At 39.1% G+C, this 4,342-nt stretch overlaps 1 long non-coding RNA gene across 2 annotated transcripts in view; it reads right to left on the minus strand.

The window, feature by feature from the left end:
• Window positions 1–797: 797 nt before the first annotated feature.
• Window positions 798–4,342, minus strand: part of LOC136238026 (uncharacterized) — a 21,678-nt gene continuing 18,133 nt past the window's right edge. For both annotated transcript variants that reach the window (XR_010692724.1, XR_010692723.1), the window contains one exon: window positions 798–1,188. This is a non-coding gene — a long non-coding RNA (uncharacterized lncRNA). The remainder of the gene's footprint in view (window positions 1,189–4,342) is intronic.

The raw sequence follows: 4,342 nt of genomic DNA on the forward strand, positions 1-4,342 counted from the left end.
AGCAAAGATGCTGGGGCCAAAGCCGTCTGGCTGAGATAATTCCAGGCACCAGTAGCGGTGATGGTTTGTGGTTGTGGTCGTACGGTAGTGCTGATGATTAACAGGCAAGCTAACAGTGTAAAGAGGCTGTCTAAAAATGAATAGAAGCCGTCCCAGAACTTCGTGCATAAGTTATATTCTAACAAGGGTAAAAAAATAATAGGCGTGGATCAAGGAATGCCGCACTGGCCTAGTTATAGCTAGCCGCCGGCATTTTTACGAGGCAATCCACGACTTATCTGCAGCCTATCAATACCATTATCCTCTTAGCCACACAATGTTCAACTAGACACCACTACCCTTACCACTTCATCCAGGTACTTAGCTACATGAACCGGCATTCCTTCTTTCCAAGAGCTGTCATCGACTGGAATAATTTACCAACTTCAGTGATTGAGTCAGAAAGCATGCATTATCAAAAAGCTACTACATACTTGTGCTGTAAAGTAAAAATGGTATAGGCAATGTTAGGCATTGTCGAGTATCGTCTTTTACCAGTAGATATAATAAAGCACTGAGTACTGTTGTTATCTTGTGTATTTTTTTCTTGGAGCATTACTCACGTCCCCTTGGCACATCGGCATGCCCAGTAATAATAATAATAATAGTAGCTGATGGTGATACATGTGATTAATTAAGTGTATTGGAATTGATTACTATTACATGGTTGCGTGTCATCAGTGGGTCCACATGATTTCAGTTACACTTTTATCACTGAGTTATGATGAATTTAAAACAGTATCTTTGGTAGGAGATAGATCAATCAGTAATGATTAGGTAATGAAAAAGGTGTGAAATTATTTACAAAAATAGATAACAAACAAGTACACAGAAAAGTTAAGCACAAAAGAATACAAAGACTAGCAAATTACAAACTACCACACTAATTACAATAAATTAAACTACTTACAAGCTACACCTACTTAACTACATTATAAAACCTAAACAAAATCTATAATGTCCTCCGAGCAAAGAGCATAGTGTCTGAGGACCATTTTGGCATTGTATTTCCATAAAGTCACTGATTAGGTAATTGTTCTCCGTAAAATTTATGTGCTATACACTGTTAGCTCCAATGCATCCTGCATTATCAGTTCTTCAGATAATATAATGCAAACCAGTATGATGCATTGCCAGCAATGAACATACCTGCAAAATTTAGCAGAACTTATAAACCTTTTCTGATCAATATGTGATGTATTTAATCTGCATGAAGCTGACTTAGCTATATGCAGAAAGATAGCTACTTGTATGTATTACCTACCAGTTTTATAATACACAATAGATTAAATCACACCTGAAAGTTGACATAAACAATATCCCTGCTAACATCAGTAACGTGCACATCCCTTCCTTCACAATGGTATTGAAAACTGGAATGGATCTCTGTTAACAACCCTGATCTCATTTCATATTGACTAACAACCACAGTGGCAGGAAACACCTAAGTACACAGTCAACTGATCTGGATACATCCATGGTCTTCATTGTGTATGCCAGGATTGTTTTATATGAAATGTTTGCTTGCGAGTTAGCCATGTAAAGATGTTTAGTGGGTCAGCTGAACAAGCAGAATCATATAATGTGAGCTAATCTTTGAAAAGTTACACCTAGTAGCTAGTTACTAACCAGTACTGACATACATATTTTCTAGACAAGCTTCATAATTATTTGTCCTGAAGCTAATGCTGGGAACTACTTTCTTTGCAAAAGTGTGCTTATAGTTTGCAGCCCTTCTACATGGTTTACCCGTTTCATCATTAACCCATGCAGTCACTATGATGTACCGTCACTTGTGGCTGCGAGTAGAGCCTAAATTGCTAGTTAAAACTGAATAAGATTCCGAGATGGATTCTCAGATCACTCGTGTGGCTCCAGCATAGATTTTAGAGGTGCTTACGCGCCTCTAAAATCTATGGCTCCAGTGATGGAAGCTTTTGACCATTAGTGGACTCAGCTTGGGCTGTAAAATTCTAGAGATTGGTAGCCGAACCAGTGCCAGATCAAGTGATTCGGGCCTTAAGGTTACGGAATAGTTTAAAATGCGTGGGCGGAACAAATTACAAAACCTGCTTTAAACTAAGTGGGGATAAATAATTTCAACAACTGTGTTGTGTTAGCAATACAACTAATTGTGCTTGTTTGTTTTACTACAGTACAACGACTGTCCTTGGATGTGTGGTCTACAATAGAGCGATGCTTTATAAAAACGCGCCGCCAAAAACCAGACTAACAGATTACTGAATCCTTATAATTTCAACACAAGTAGCTAAACAACTAAAATATCTAGGTCCTGTGGAAGCGATTTTTTAATTTACTGGTAGTATAGACGTTTTATTGAACTTTTAGTAGTTTTTTCGAGTGAAACAAGCTCTTTGAAGGCTTGTATCTGAGTCACTGGGGAGAAACACACCAAAAACGCTTCCACAGGACCTAATAAATTTATTATACAGTATCACTATGCCCCAGAAAAGCCAATAGAGCCTACAGCTTTTGCTGTATTTGGCGGCGGAAAAACATGGTAGTGACAGCTGGAGCTGAGCGATGTACGGGCTGGCTTACTTGTGTTACTACAACAAATAGTAATGTTCCACCTGCCTCAAACTACACTGTAGCTACATAAAAACATTAAATATGAAGAGCTTCACCTTCATTTAAAACTTTTCACGCTGCTAGACTGGTTTTATGGGCTTCTCAAAAAGTATCGATAGGCATTCAAAATTTTGAATGATTGCCCGTGACTATACCGTAACCTTAAATCACTTCTGTTATGTTCCAATTAATAATATCGCGTAATTCAATGCGTCCGTAATTTACGGAAATATACGGAGTTTTACGATTTTCGTTTTCAAAAAGTGTGATTTCTGATTTCTTTTGAGGGTGTGATTTCATGATTTCAAATGTGATTTCTGACGAAGCGTACGAGATTTCAAGAGTGTCGGACCCCTCGGACCAACCGGACCGTCTCCTCCGGCCTTGATTAGAGTATATACTTCAATCTTGACTGCTCTATTATAGTATCTAAACTATTGATGCTATTGAGCTAGGCTCTCCATCACAGCTACAAATAATTTTAGGAGGGCTAAGCCCTCCATAATTTATTTCACAGGGGCTACAGCTCCCCTCTCTGCTGCCCCTGAGGAATAGACTATTTTACCATAAAGTTGTGTTAACAACTTTCAATTTCGACCTCCGAGAATCAACTACCAAACCACCCACAAATGCTAGGCTAGGTACCACTTAGAAAACGCCAGATTGGTGTTATTTTTCATTAACGTCTTGTCGTGCAAATCGGCGAATATGCTTACAAATCAAGAGATTTTTTGCTATATCTTCAAGTAAATGTCTTAAAGCTATAATATGCACTCTCAACCTTTTTTTACTAACTGTACTCTAAACTAAAACCATCAGTGGCTACATTGTCTGGAGCGATTTCCAGCCGCAGCATCGCGAAAATAAAATTTCAGACTCGAAAAAGTTTCGATGCCACTGAAGCACACAGTAGCGATGCCAAAGTAACCCTCCCAGGTCAAACTGGTCTGGCATGGGTCCAACTACTACCACACCAAATATGGAATTCCAAAATTGTTTGCCATCTGGCTGAGCTCGATGGATGTCAAAAATTCGTCAAAAATGCCGATTTTATTCACTGACGGGAACCTTTGCTAGCCAGATGTGCTAGTTTACTTCTCAAAAGCTTACTAGACCCATAGCCAGTAGCTTTCATTCATAGGGTTGGTCTGGCAGCTCTTCTAGCGACCTCAAAAACCGACAAATGCCGATATCCACGAATTTTGCCGATATCGACCAATTTACACTGCATTAAAGAAATCTTGCACATCAAACGTGATGCTTTGCCTCTCTAAAGTCATGCTGCATCCTTGTTTAGTTATATTCGTCCATAGGGTGGCACTGGCGGCTCTCTTATCGAGGCCAAAATCCATCAAAATGCCCATCTCACCATTTGTCATCAGTTTTAGGAAGTTTTACAAGTCAAACATGCTGGTTTACCTCTCTGCATCCTTGCTGGACCATTCAATCACCTTCGTCTGTGTAGGCACCTTTCTTCAGTCTCTTGAAAACGTCAGAGCACACCAATTTGGCGCAACCACCAATACCAGTTAATGCTTATTTTGTTTCATTGGTTCCACGCAAAAATGACAGGAAAACCAGCAGAAATGTAATAGAGCGAAAATGGAGTTAGTCTAGCTCTAAATATTGTACTCTACAGGTTTATACAAATGATTACCGAAATGAAAATTCCGATTATCAAAAACCACAATCGAAATTTCCATTCGTGTAG

The sequence above is a fragment of the Dysidea avara genome, chromosome 11 (assembly GCF_963678975.1).
Source record: "Dysidea avara chromosome 11, odDysAvar1.4, whole genome shotgun sequence".
Classification (NCBI taxonomy): domain Eukaryota; kingdom Metazoa; phylum Porifera; class Demospongiae; order Dictyoceratida; family Dysideidae; genus Dysidea; species Dysidea avara.